Source organism: Lissotriton vulgaris, chromosome 3_1 (genome assembly GCF_964263255.1).
Source record: "Lissotriton vulgaris chromosome 3_1, aLisVul1.2, whole genome shotgun sequence".
Taxonomy (NCBI): domain Eukaryota; kingdom Metazoa; phylum Chordata; class Amphibia; order Caudata; family Salamandridae; genus Lissotriton; species Lissotriton vulgaris.
The window spans coordinates 1,468,885,313-1,468,900,526 of record NC_141689.1 but is presented as its reverse complement, the minus strand read 5'-3'; positions in this window follow the sequence as shown (position 1 = coordinate 1,468,900,526).

The window sequence follows — 15,214 nt, the reverse complement described above, 5'->3', positions numbered from 1 at the left end:
TCTTGGCAAGCCAATGATGGATGGTTATATTTTACTCTGCAACAATGACAGTATGGCAGAGACACTGTTTTGCCATATTGCTCTGTAATTTCCCTATTCTGCCTCAAGAGAAGTATTGATAGAGGGACAGGTGCACCAAGTTTTGGTGGAGGTGCTGAAGGAGCAAAAGAATTAAAAGGTGCTACTGGAAAGCACATATGCAGCAGATGGAAGTGGAGGTGTTGACAAAGCAGAAGTCATAGGTGTTTCAGTAACTGATGTCAATTATCCAGATTTTTACTCTTCTATATACTTCTGACACCTTCTTTCCGCACATATCAACTTAGTGGAATTAATTGCCTGCAGGTGTTTTCTCATTCCCATGGTACCAAACAACTATTGTTTCTTATACCCAAGGCAATACCTTTTTGCATAAGTTGCAGATAACATGTTTTGGATTCAGATTTTTCCTCTTAGTGGCAATGAAAAAAGTCCCATATAATGGAGTGCTTAAATTTCTTCCTCCACTCCACCTCTGCTTCCTTCTTTTGCAACAGCACAGGCTCATCTTTGTCAGCCTTTTTCAGGCACTGCAGTTCTCTACAATGTCAAAGGTGGCATAAGAACAAAATATATTCCCTTATGCGAATAGCACAAGCGTATCAAATTGAAGGGGGCTAAAGAGTAAACACTTCCTGTTTCCTACAGCTGACAGAGTTCTAAGGCACAGCTATTTTGTTTTACAAAAGCAAAAGTACCTCAGCGTTATCTCAATACTATTGTGGTACCTCTAGAGTTAACAAACACAATCTACACAACCTAAAGTTACAATACTAGCACATATACCATTGAAAAACATAAGTAGCCATGAAAACCTGAATCCATGTTTTAAATGGAAACTATTTCTTTGGTGTAAATATAATTTATAAATAATTACAGAGGTACTGCAGTACTTTTAAGGAAGCGCAACTGAAAGCAAAATGGTCACGCAGACATTGCTGACACTCATAATGAAATGCATATAAATTCAATGTAAAAAACAAAGGTTTAGGATTAGTTATAGGCAGGAAAACATCAGGTATTATTTCTAAACAAAACTAACTTAAACTACACAAACCTTAGAAATTGAAAAGGTATAGTTATAATTTAATGTTATAATTTGCACAATGAGCAAAACGTACTGTAACTCATGTACACCGTACACAGTATTACCAACTTGCCTGACTAAATTTACTTTAACTCGCCCCTTCCTAGACCCTTTTGATTTTACATCCCTTAAAGGATATTAAATCATAGCACTCATGACAACACTCATGACATGTAAAATAACAATTTATTTGAACACTGTACATGGCACAGGGCTGAGTTATAGCTTGTTTAGTTTGGTTAGCAAGTAGACAACATGAGTATTGAGGTGCGTGAGTTCTACTACATTTTGCTCAGGGCGTATATACATTTTAAGACATAACTTTAACTTTTTAATTTCTTGGGTGTGTAGTTTAAGTTGGTCTTGTATAGAAATAATACATTATGTTCTCCTAACTTTAACTAATCTTAAACCTTTGTTTATCTAAATTGATACATATATATCATGTGATCAAGCTCCCCAGAGGAGTGAAACACGTCATGGAGGACACTGTTCCATTTATCTGAATGCTGCAAGAAAGATTTGCACTGCTTACACACGAAGGAGGTGCGGAGTCCGTAATTTACATGGGAGTTTCAAGAGGTCCTTGACTGTGTGTTTCCGCCTTGCAATTTGGTGGTCAGGACGTGTTTGCATATATAAATGTATATAGAGAGAGACAGATTGCTAGATGGATAGACCAATAGATAAGTATAGCTATCTAAGGACAGGCAATGATATTGCACATGGACTTAACATGGACACTGTATTAGCAAGTACAAACAGTTGGTCCTATGTCTATGTCAATGCATATACTGCTTTATATATATATCTACAGTATCTCTCTTCCACATGTGGAGTTGCTGCCCCTTGTGCCGAGTCTGTGCCCTGTGCACAGAGTCTCCGCAGACAGTGCAAAGCCATTGCGCATGAGGCAGAGACTCTGTAGTCAAGGTGAGACTCCACCTGTCATGAGCTCACAGGAAATGACATACAGGAACACAAAGTCAGCCATTTTATATTTATTATGTGCCAGCCTTTCCCCTGAGAAGTATCCTCCTCCATCTTGCTGCTCTTGATTTTAAGAATCAAGCCCCCAACATGACTAAGGGACTTGAAACACAGTCCCCCTTTTGTGACACAGAATTAAACATCAGCTGTGAGGTAGTGGTCTCCAAGTGCTCTCAGCTTTATGGATTCCATGATAACAAGTTCAGCAATGCAGCACAACCCAAGGTATGGAGGGGCATCACCACACCCTACAGTTCAGTGCAGTGCTGAACTGAAATTGCGAATTCCCCTTGGCTGCTTTGTTCAGCAACAAGCAGGCAGCTTTTTAAAACACTTCCACGGAATTCTGATAAAAAGTATCTATAGGGAATGAGTTCATTTTTGTTATCATCAAATTCACAGGGTATGATTAATGAGGTTAAGGTGATACAATGGCAGCTATTTGTATTTTGTTTGTTTTCAGTCTGGGTAGATTTTTAACCTCCTATATATTTACTTGTTTACACTTTTCTTCGGACTGGAGCCATCAAGAAGCATTGCACCATGACAATGAGTGAGAGAGAAGGTCCTCAACTCACATGAGGGCACATCCACTGGATACAACAACTGAGGAGAAAAGGGTAGAAGAGAACATCAGAAGAACATCAGAAGAAGTGGTGCTCCTGTCTGGAGTGAAAGTCCCTCTGCATACAAAAGTCTTTGAGTAGAGGCTGAAGAGGCTTGCGGGGCGAACATGGATGTGCACACCACCAGCCAGTGTGGTGAATAAGTAGGGATCCCTCATGGCCTACAAGAATCAGAAGTGGTGCACATAGAGAACGTTTGAAAACCATCTGGGCCTGCCCAAGCAACCCCACCTCCTGTAGAGGCCATTCAACAGGGCCTCTAGATGCACCCACTCCCACTGCCCACCTTGAAGAAAAATCAAGAGACACATCTGCCCCAATTCCCCACAACCCTCTTGTGAGCCTCAATCCCAACCTTGTGAGTCAATCCCTGTGGATGCAGTCAAGAAGACGATGTTGCCATTTACAGAGACTCAGGGACTGATCTCTCTGGATATCTGGACTCTAATGGGAGAGCTCCAGATGCTCCAAAAAATCTTTCTCTGAGCAGCTGCAAATAACTGATGCTATCAACATAGTGATGGCAGCTTGTCAATGTTGCCTCATAAACCACCCAACTTACTGCGGTCCTGTTCCAAAGATTGGGAACCCTCAGTGTTTTCCCTGGTCATACCCTTCAGCATTTCACAATTTCGCGATTTGGTAAATAATCTCAAAATCAGCTGAGGAGCTGAGGAGCATGATGACGGAAATATTAATATTTTTGGATGCAAAAACAAAGGTCTGTAGCAAAGAGCAAACAATTGATGCCATCTTATTGGCTGATTGGCTGTATGTGCACACGTCACTATTACAATTACATAAGTGATTAATTTTAACAGTCCGTGTCTTGGTAGCAAGTCTCTCTCAAGACACTCCGAATGTAAGCCCCTTTCATTGCTTTGCCTAATTCATTCTTTATAACACAACCAGCAAACCAGAGGTTGACCTGTGTCGCAATCCACAAGGTTTGTTCAATTATTCACCATCTTTAATGATTTATCATGAACCCCCGTGTAAGATCCCTCTGGGGATTAGCTATCAGCTCTCACTCTGTGCAGTACTTGCATTCTCCTTCGGTTGGATCCAGAGCTGCCTGCGCCTCATAAAACAATAGGGAAAACTATGCTGTTGAAAGAAGGATGAGAAAACAAAAGTAGTGCTTCACTGGCATACTCTGTAAAGTGGCACTAATGTGTTTGGGTGTGAATAAAACCAGTCTGGCTACTTTGAGGCCACTTTGTCTTGTTTTATTCATTTATTAATTTGTTTGGAAAAATTCATTCTTCCTTTTTTTCCCTCTGTACCGAGTCTGCACTTTTGAAGGGAAAACTTTCAGAAAAATACGGCATTTTCAGCAACGTGTTTTTTTCTTTTTCTTTTTAGAATCCATTTCACAGGGGAACAAATTAAGGAAAGGAGTGGAAAAAGAGGGTAAAAGCCACTTCTTTAAAGACACATTTTCCAGCGGGTGAGGAGGAGTGAGATAGGGACAGAATGAATGCGACAGAGAAATAGAGAGAGCGAGAGAGCTGCCAATGTTCTCAGTGCCAAAAGCAAAATACAATGTCTTGTCCCAAAACTTTGTGCCAGCAATCTTTTGAAAAAATGTTCTGGGAAGAGGTTTGCTCTCACCTGTACATGGAATGCTAGCTACAGCATCGACCAGTCATATTTACCTGAAAGGATCACATAACTGTCCTCAGAGCCCCAAACCCTTGTCATATTACAAGCCAAATAAAGTAGTAGAATATAGCAAACAAATTCTCTCCGACACTTTAAACATGCATATTTCAAAGTAGAATACCATGCTAAAACCAGTTCCATTCATTTGAGGCTTAAAAGGAATCATTTCAAGTAAATTAAAGTGCTGCAATAATGTTGCAAATTTTGTGCTGCAAATATCCCTTTTGTTTCCTCTTCCCCTGGTGATATCTGGTACTGCACCAGCCAGTCATGTCTGTGACTGAGAAGGATTTTAATATCTTAATCAAAACTGAGAGTGAAGATGGCCAGTGATGTTGTCCCTGAAGACGTGACCCTTGTTTCCAGAGAATGTGGCTTGAGGTTGGGCATTTAATATTTATTTGACTTTGGACTTTTATGTTAGGACTACATTTGGATTTAGGATGAATTTTGTCTCCTTGTATATAGACTGGTTCTCTTCTCCAACTTACCGTGTCCTTTCTGCCTGGAGATTTTATTTGTATTACCTCCTCCCACCACACCTATCTGTTTTTTATAATATTCCGATTGTATTTGTATTTTTTTAAAATATCTGATATTCAGACTTAAGAAACAAGAAAACATATATGTTCTTTTTTCTGCATAATGTTTGTTGTTTTCAATGTGCTTTTTAAATATTTTTTAATTGGCTTTTAATAGTAAACATATAGGGGCTGATTCACAGAACTAATCTGAGACAAAATCCAAAACTTACTACTTTTGGTATACACAGAAGTCATTTAGTAGTAGAAAAGTTAGGATTTTGTCTTAAATTAGGATTTTCTCTTAGGTTAGGATTTTGTCTTATGTTAAACTTAAGTTTGTCTTAAGTTTTGGTCTCAAAACAAAATCCTAACTTAAGACAAAATCCTAACTGAAGACAAAATCCTAAAGTGTCTTCGTTCATAAGGTATTGCCCAGCCTGTAGCACTATGTAAGTGTCTTGATCCTTATCCCAGTAACAAACAATCTGGTGGCAGTTCCATATGATATGAAAGAAGTCTGCCTTTTTGTGTCCCCAATGTGTGCAACTCATTCTCCTGTTAGGGTAGATTGTGTGCAGATGTCTGCATGAGAGATATGTGATATGCACTACATTATAATGAGTAAGCTTAAAACGTGAGTTTGTAGTGTTTATGTCGTCACCTCCCAAAGCTGGTCCATCCTGACCAATCAGGATTTATCCTCCATCGAAGCACTCTTTGTAATCTATGAATGCTGGCACAGGTATTTCATGCACCATTTCTGGACCAGGATCCTTATGCCCTTGTCTTCCTAGGTTATAAATGGTGTTCGACTCGGTTTGATGGGAGTATAGATGGTAGGTGTTTGACAGACTGGGCCGGCCCACAACAGAATACTCTGCACCAGTTGGGCCAGAGAGCAAGTCAGATTTAAGGGAGAGTGGTCCGAGATATATCAGGCCAACTATTTTGTATCTATCACTCTTTGTAGTGTTCACCTGGATAAGGAAGTAGTCCAATCTACTGTGTGTATTCACTGAAGGCATGTAGCAGTAGTATGTAATGGTCTGCAGATGTTGGGTTCTCCAGATATACGTCAATCCTATGTCTTTCATCAGTTGTCTCAGGGCTTCCGTCATATTGGTCTTAGTGCTCATCATTCAGTTAACTGGTCCATGTCACTGTCTAACATACAATTGCAATCCCCATCTACAACTAGCTATGTGGGCAGGAACACCCCGCACTGCAACCAAAATGTCTACAATAAAGTCCCGACATCTAAGTTGGGTGCATAACACTGATCAGGCATAAGTCGCGTCCGTCCAGTGTACCATGGAGGATGATGTATCTCCCATTCAGGTCCGCACATACCCCCACCCCAGTTGGGGCTACCTTTGTAAGGGTCTGCTGAGCAAAGCCAAAACAAGAAGTCTTGTACAACTGCCTTCTCTATCTCCAACTGAGTGAGGCCATACTATTGCCCCAAATAATCAATATTTGATAGAGTTTAAAGTAGGTAAACATGGTATGGCATTTATTGTGTCTGTTCAGACCTCAACATTCCACGTAAGGAACCTGTAGTCCTGTCCTATACATTGCATGGTTCTCTGTCCGAGTTCAGGAGGCACTAGAGTCATAAGTTGCCAGCATACTAAGACATTCAGAATGTTAATTATATATGCAATATACTTATCAACAGCTTTCCAGGATGAGTCCACTGACAGTTCATCCTGTCAGGCTCATAGATCACCTCAACCAGAAGTCGTTCTGGGGACTCTCCAGCTCATTGACCACAGCCAGGTTGAAATAAACCAAAACAGAACAAAACAACACAAAAAACCATCAGTTGGTGCACCATATCAGTTGACAGTTAAAGTTGTAGGACCTATCCAGCACCTGTACTGTCACTTAGGGTATTTGGTACTAGTCTAATCCATTGATCCCGGCACCTCCGACCCCAGGATTCTGTGCAGGCAAATTAGAATTCAATTTAATGCTGAGGATCCTGTCCAACGCAATCTCAAGTGTCAACCCTCTGTTGCCAGGCCTACCGCTGCACTGCATTGTTTTAGAAGTCTCGTCTCCTAAGGGTATCAGTTCCACCGCTCTATCTCAGGATGTCCAGCCAGTCCAACATCTCATGCTGGGACTCATAGAAATAGACACAGCCATCATATTGAATGTGCAGTTTAGCAGGGAATATCAGGCTGTATTTGATGTTACTGTATCTCAGTTGCCATTTGACAGATACAAAATTATTGTGCAAAGCTTGGACCCGGGTGTAATCAGGATAAATGAAGATTTGTCTGTCCTCGTACAGAGGGGGACTGCCTGTGCGCACATGCTGAAGGATTGCATCACAGTCACGGTTATTAAAAAGTTGAGCAATCATTTCCCACAGAGGCCACATAGGAACAGCATCAGCACCAGTGCTCCATGAGCCCTCTCAACTGTGAAGAAATTTGAGGGATGTGGAGACTGAGGAGCTTCCATAATTCGGTTTTCCAAGAAGAGTTTTGCTGATGGACCGTGTGCATGCTCGGGGAATCCCACCAGACATAGATTGTTACATTGTGACCACCCTTCTGCATCCCCCAAGAGGTCTACCGGGTGTGGGGTATTGCATTTTAAGCCTTACACTGTAGTTTTGAGTAACGTGATCTCCTTTTTGAGAGCATCAACATCATCCTTGACCACTGTGATCCAATCTGCCACTTTTTGTAGATCCAGTCGCAGATGGTTGAACTCCATGGTCATGGATCTATTTTTCCTTCCAGTGCCACCTGGGAGCCTCGTATCACCGCCATAAGTTCCACAGGTGGTTCATAGTCCTGTTTCGCCGGCTGCACCTGGGGTAATGTCACAGTGTATTGATAAATTCTGTTGGGCTAGACTAGTTTCACCCCTTTATCTTTACCCATAGCTTGTGGCTACTGAAAGTTAAAGGCACGAGCCAACACCAGTCTGCTCCTGCTGTGCCAAGAGTTGGTGTATTCTTCCTCTAAGGCCTTTGTGTGATGTCCGAGAGCTCATAGTGGATTCCCCACTAGGCACTTCTATAAACACGGCTACAGATTTGTATCAATGTAGGCCTATGCCTATTAAACATAGGAGAAATGGCCCAGCCCTTTCAGGTCCGGTTGCATCACGAAGCTCCCCCCATTTGCTACCATTCTATGCACGCTGCGTGCTTCTCATCCCTTTTTCCAGCTTAATACTCCTTCCTAAGCATGGACGAATTTTGCGGATCTCGCGTTCGCGAATTTTGCGGATTTGCGGATTCGCAATCCGCAAAATCCGCGAATTCCCGCGAATTTGCTGAATTTTTTTTTTGTGTGTTCGCCCGTGTTTCTGCCAGTTCGCGAGGGTTTTTACAATTTCGCAATTTGCGAACTTACCTGTCGGGTCGCAAGTTTTGCGAACTTGTTGTTTCTACGTGTCCAGCCTGTTTGGGACACTCTTCTTCATCACTGCCACTCTCTGTCACCACTGCCACTCTCTGACTACTCATGCCACCCTCTGGCCCACCCATGCCACCCTCTGTTTCATCACCACACCCTCTGGTTGTCCAGTGTACATTATTTTCGGCAAAGCACACCTTCCCTGCCTCAAGTGACCTGAATTAATTTGGGGCTGATTAATGTGTCACAGAATATTTTTTTAGCTGGCACCTGCTTCCTTAGTGCGCCCTGATTAGTGATCTTTTGCACTTGCTAAGTGCTTTCATTGTTGCAAAATTAGTTACAACACCTGCCCTGCCCCAACTGACAATAATGAATTAGGGGCTGATTAATGGATTTTAACTTCCAGCCTGGCTCCTGCTTGTCTCCCTTAGCTGTAATTCAGGACCTTTGTGGCATATGTGTAACTATTCTGAGGTTCAGAGCAGGGTCACATAATAGTTTCAACTGGCAACTGAACTCTGGAGGGGCCCCTCAGGAAGCACTACAGGAAATGGCTACTAATGATGAGCCTGAACTTTTGAACCTGGTAAGTAGTTACTTTCAGTTTTGCTAAGATCGTATTTCTGCAATTTTGCACTTATTCGCGGGGCGCAAACTCACACGAACAGTCCGAGCAGTGCGAGCAAAATCCGCTGCTCGCGGATTTGCGGATTTTGCGGGAGATTCGCGAATCTCGCGGATTGCGAATTTCCCGAAAATCTGCAAAATCCGCGAGCGGAACGGATTTTCCGCCCATGCTTACTCCTTCCTCACCTCCTCTCTGGGCCCAGTCAAGCAGATCCAGTCACTAATAATATTCGCCCCAGCCGAGGGCCACTGGTCCCCCTTCAAGGGCCCAAAGCCAGTCCAAATGGTCTATAGCACCATGTAGAAGGTCTATCCATTCAGTGTGCATCCAGTTATCCACATAGGCCTCCATTTTCTCTGCAGCCTGCATCCACGTACAACGCAGTGGGGCTCCTCGCGTTTCCAGCGTATATGCCCTAGTTCCCACCCTACAGACCACATCGCCCAAATCCTTGGGTTGCAGAAAATCTTCTCAATGTTTGGACCTAGACTCAGTTTTGCACATAGTGTGGCCTCCGGGACACTGCTTTAGTAAGGCACTGCACTCCAACGAAGTTTATGCCCCTCAGCAATGTCTAGGCCCAGACCTTGTCTCCAGACCATTGAATCCTGCAGGTCAACTCTGTGCAGGCCTCCTCAAAAATGTTTAATGTAGGGGATTCTCTGGGGCACTCTATTCTGTGTCCGGCTCTTGGGGGCCAACAGAAAACGTAGCCCCTCAATCCTCATTGTTAGGATGATGCGGTGCAGGACAGGCTGCCAACTCTGCCTCCCTCACCAGTGCCTGCCGGCTCACCTCTCATGATTTCTGGAAGCCAAGCAAACAATCCTCAGGTCCCTCAGGCTTAGTCCTCTGCCTACCGAGCCTCTGTCAAAGCGGATCAAAACTGTGCCATGTCTCTGACCATCATTTCACAGTTTCTTAATAATCAGGCCGCAGCTGAATATGGTTGGTTCAAGCACCCAGCACAGCCACTAGGATTGCAGTCTGCTGATGCACCCCAGCATGCATCACCTAGCGGCTGCAAAGGAGACATTCACGGGGCCCCCCACAGGAACTCCAACATCAAGGGAGGCTGCCAGGACAAATTTGGTGCCTAAACAGTATTAGTGGGTGCAGGATGATAAACGAAAAAAAGCTCCATGGTGGAAGCAATCAGAAAAGGCGTCTAGACAGCCATTTTGTCAGGCCTCACTCCCTTCAATGTGGTTACATGTAAATATGTTGCTATATACCATACAGGTTTAGTATGTTGGGTTGTAACCAACATTGTCTTACTGGTCATGATGTAGTAACCGTGAAAAGTGAAATGGAAAGATTTGTACTCCAACTGGAGAAACAATTAAAAAAAATATCCAAATCAACACAGGTGAGAGGTTGTGAACTGTATACTCTTATTTGAGAAAAATGGAGAGTCAAAAAAACGTTTTTGACAGTCTACATGGGGTAGGTGTCCTAGTACTATGGCTGTTAAATCATGGTTGGTAAAGCTCTTTGTAAAAGTATGCATAGATATGTGGCAGATAGCTTTGCAAGTCGCTATGCTGGTTGGTCCGATGGCTGTGCTGGTGGCAGAGGTGGATTATACTGGTGGACTGGTGATTGTACTGGTGTGGCAGGTGAATCTGCTGGTGAAGCCAGTGGTTGTGCAGGTAGAGCCGGTAGTTGTGCTGGTGGGGTCAGTGGTTGTTTAGGTGGGTGTGTGGGTGTTTGTGTAGATACTTCTGCATGTGCTTTGTGTGAAGGTAGACTTTTAAACTTTTTGGATATTGACTCCATCATGTTCATGGCCAAGGCATGTTGTCTTGCACTCAGCCATCCATAAGGTGAGTCAGAATAGACATAAAACTCCATGCCATCAAGTGACACTCATGCTCACTAGTAATTAACACAATACTAGGCTATGAGATAACCTGCTATAGATAATATACAATGGAGAACAACAAATCATTGCTAGTAACACACACGCACAAAGTTTAAAATCTTGTGACCAACAGAAATCCTGTGTTGTGTTTGAAACGCGCATATATAATTTTCTTAGCATTAATCAAAACTGTCTGTCTGTATTTGAAAGATGAGTAAACTACATTTCCCCGAATGCATAATTCAAAACAAGACGGGCAATATGTAAAAAAAGGAATATAGTTAAGGGACTCAATGACTATGAGCAAGGGACAGAGGACTTGTTCACTATGTAAGATAAAAGAAATTAATCATACCATCAGAGACTGGAGTACAGCGTTTTTTTTCATCAAGGATTGAAAGTGGATGTTCGATATATATATATAAATATGTAATGGTGACTTAAGAGCACGCAATAAAAAATATTGAGCATCGAATTCCATGGTCCGTATCTGTGTTTGCTGAAACAAAAGCGACGACTGGGCTGCTTCAGCTACTTCACGGATTTCACAATATATATATATATATGTATATATATATATATCCACAATACCTCGCAGATCAGCCTCGCTTCTGCGCAAAATCACGAGCGTGGACCCAGATTGTAGTGCATTATTTTATTTCCTTATGCAAAGAGTCAAGAGTCAAGACGCGTTTCGACCGTCCAAGCGGCCTTAATCACACACATATATATATATATACTCCAGTCATGAACTGACAGTATCAGGCTCACCACAACACCCGGATAGAAGAAACGCGGTGATAAGGAAACTGTTCCTCGCGCTGGGCTAGCAGTACTACTGCATGTCCCCGCGCAGATGATATCTGGGCAGAGTGGTTGTGCGGAGGGAACAGAAGGAGGCCCTGACAGTCGACAAAAGAGGGGGAACTTTGAACTGGCAGCGCACTCGTCCTGTGAAACGGCACATCCTGCTGTCAACAACGCCGTGGGACCTCGAAACGGAATGCTGAATTCTGGGTCCTGTAGTTCCAGTACCGACGGTACTAACTACATCAGGCGGAGCCCATTTAGGGGAGGAGCAGCCGCAGCCGCAGCCAATCCAACAGCGGCAGGACAATTTTAAGTGCGAACTGCATCCATGTCCCTTTTATTTTCCATGGCGCTGACGAAGGCACAACATGCCGAAATGCATTCGCCGATGTGGAGTTGACCAATAAAGGCTTCCGAATCTGTTCCCGTGTTGGCCTCTGCCTTTTCATTTGGGAAGGACTCCTGTGCATCAATTACACGTCTGCCAGTGGCGTGTTTGGGGGCCCCCGCACATCAAGTGGCCTGATTTTCTGCTGGCAACGCTTCGGCTTTCTACTCCAGTCATGAACTGACAGTATCAGGCTCACCACAACACCCGGATAGAAGAAGCGCGGTGATGAGGAAACTGTTCCTCGCGCTGGGCTAGCAGTGCTACTGCATGTCCCCGCGCAGATGATATCTGGGCAGAGTGGTTGTGCGGAGGGAACAGAAGGAGGCCCTGACAGTCGACAAAAGAGGGGGAATTTTGAACTGGCAGCGCACTCCGTCCTGTGAAACGGCACATCCTGCTGTCAACAACGCCGTGGGACCTCAAAACGGAATGCTGAATTCTGGGTCCTGTAGTTCCAGTACCGACAGTACTAACTACATCAGGCGGAGCCGATTTAGGGGAGGAGCAGCCGCAGCCAATCCAACAGCGGCAGGACAATTTTAAGTGCGAACTGCATCCATGTCCCTTTTATTTTCCATGGCGCTGACGAAGGCACAACATGCCGAAATGCATTCGCCGATGTGGAGTTGACCAATAAAGGCTTCCGAATCTGTTCCCGTGTTGGCCTCTGCCTTTTCATTTGGGAAGGACTCCTGTGTATATATATATATATATATATATATATATATATATATATATATATATATATATATATATATATATATATATATATATATATATATATATATATTTTACCTACTGGCGGTCGCCAGTAGGTATATATAGTTAGGATTTTTTCCCTATGGCATTTCTGAAAATTCTATGTCTAATAACTTTAGCGTTTGTGGACGGAATCGGCTGAAATTTTGTGGAAAATGGCACATTTTGTTTCTGAGCAGCCCCTGAAAATTTGGGGGGGGGTCGTCAAGGGGGGGCCGAGAAAAAAGGGGGTCCCAAAACGCGTTTTTCCCATGGTAATTTCCATAGGGCGGTTGGACTCACTTTTAGCCCGAACGGCTGAATGGATTTTCACGAAACTTGGCAAAATTGTAGGGACTGTTAGCCCGATGTGCCTTTGCTAGGTCTCAATATATGTGCTTCAGTGGATTTTGAGAAATTACCGTTTAAATCAAGATATATATCTGTAACAGCGCTCTGGGCAGCGATCCGGTTAGCGAACTTTTCGCGTATCGGAACTTTGCGAAGCGAAGCTGATTGGCCCTTCGGTGTCTGTCAACATTCTAAACAGTCCGGAGCGGCCGCCATCTTGTCTCTCGGTAGGATCGAGAGACAAGAGGAGGCAAAAACAAAGGGGGAAATTACCATAAGGGGGCATAGTAGATCCTCATTGACCCCCTAGGTTTTATGTGGAGGTTTTAAAAGGGCCTAGGAGGGTCCAAAAAAAAATATATATATATATTTTTTTTTTGCGTGGTAAGCGCCAAGTTCGCGAACCGGAAAGCGTTCTGGGCAGCGTACTTTAAGGATAAAAGAATGATAGACTTTTCTAATACTGTATGTTAATTATTTGTTGTTTTTGTTCGTTTTTTTATTTATTTATTTATTTTGATTTTAAAAAAAATTATTTATTATTTTCATAGTTCATTAAAACTTCCAGCATTATATCATCTGGTATCTCGTCGAACATGGATGTTTCTGTCTCTTGTAAGGTTTGAATAAATTGTTCGTCAAAAGATTGATCCATAAAATCTTCATCCACATTTTCTTCAGTTACAATGTCTTCGGATGTAATCTCGAAGGAAACATTAGTTTCTTCTTGCTCCCCTTCCATTTTTTTGCTGTAAATTGCATTAAAAAAAAAATTATATTAGAAGACTTAGGGCACTGTTGGGTTTAAGTTCAGACATGTCGTTCTGTTTTTTTAACAGTGAAGTTAAAGTAAGTAAATTCATAATTATAGCAGAGAAGTGTAAGTCAATCAATAAATGTAACAGAGGAGGTTATCTGTATCTATAACTATAGCAGGGGGTCAGTAAATAATTATCAATAAACATTTTTACAAATTAATTTAAAGTGCCACTTACAAATTATCAAATAACTTTACAGGGAGGTGAAAAGGCTCTTGAAATGTAGTTCAGGAAGTAGCAGTGAAAATGGCTGTGTTTCCTTCTCTTCCTTTATATATATTCAGGTATATAACCAATCAAATGTCAGGTAATAAAAATTGTAAATGAAAGTAAAGTTTTCATTGGTTGTCAATTCCAATATTTTAGATGTGTTTTGTGAAGTAATTTACCTCAGGGTATTTAGATAGGTCTACAGGCTAAATGGCTAAATGAAATTTCAATCAAATTTGTGAGAATGAAAGGGATTGTTATGTAGTATGAGGTAATCTATATTTGGTGAGAGTGTCTCTAGTCGTTTTTCTGCTAATTACTTTCCCACCTCTTTTTAGGACCGCTTTCTGGAAAGCGGTCCGGTTAGCGAACCTTAAGCGTCACGGGAGTCCACCATTTTGTGTTTCGGTCGCATTAAGATACAAGATGGAGGGCAAATAATGTTCAGAATGTGTAGAAGGGGGCACGGTAGACTTATCTTGACCCCCTAGGTTTTCTGAGGGTGGCTGAGGAGGTTTAAATGTGCGGAAAAAAAACATTTTTTAAAAAAATTCCGCGAGGTTAGCTTTCGGTTAGCGAACCGGGGAGCGTATTTTGTGGAAAATTAGCGAAAAAAGTTAGAAAAAAATAATAATTGTGAGTGATTAGATGAAGGGTAGCTCTGAGAAGAGCTTTTGGGTTTATGGTACATTTAGGTACTTATAAGTAGGTACCAATGCACATTCTTAAATTCAGAATGAAAATTCTGTTGCCCTCATCTGAGAAGTGAACTCCATCTCCTCTGTAGATATCTTGCATGTAGTAACGCAAGTTATTGTTGTACAGGGAGTCCATTCCATGGTCTCTCATGAAAGCTGAAACAGATTTGTTTACATGCTTCCTCGACTTCTCAATTTGTGGACAAAATTGGTTGGACCACCTCCATTTCTGTCTTTGGCATATATTGGAATATACCAAGGCAGTTTGAGGAAAAAGTGCCATTAATTGCTCAAAGGTGTCCTTTAATAGCATTTCCAGACCTACTCCTGTCAAAGTGCCCAAATCATTACCTCCACAGTGCACAATTAACAGGTCAGGTTTTGGCAAATGC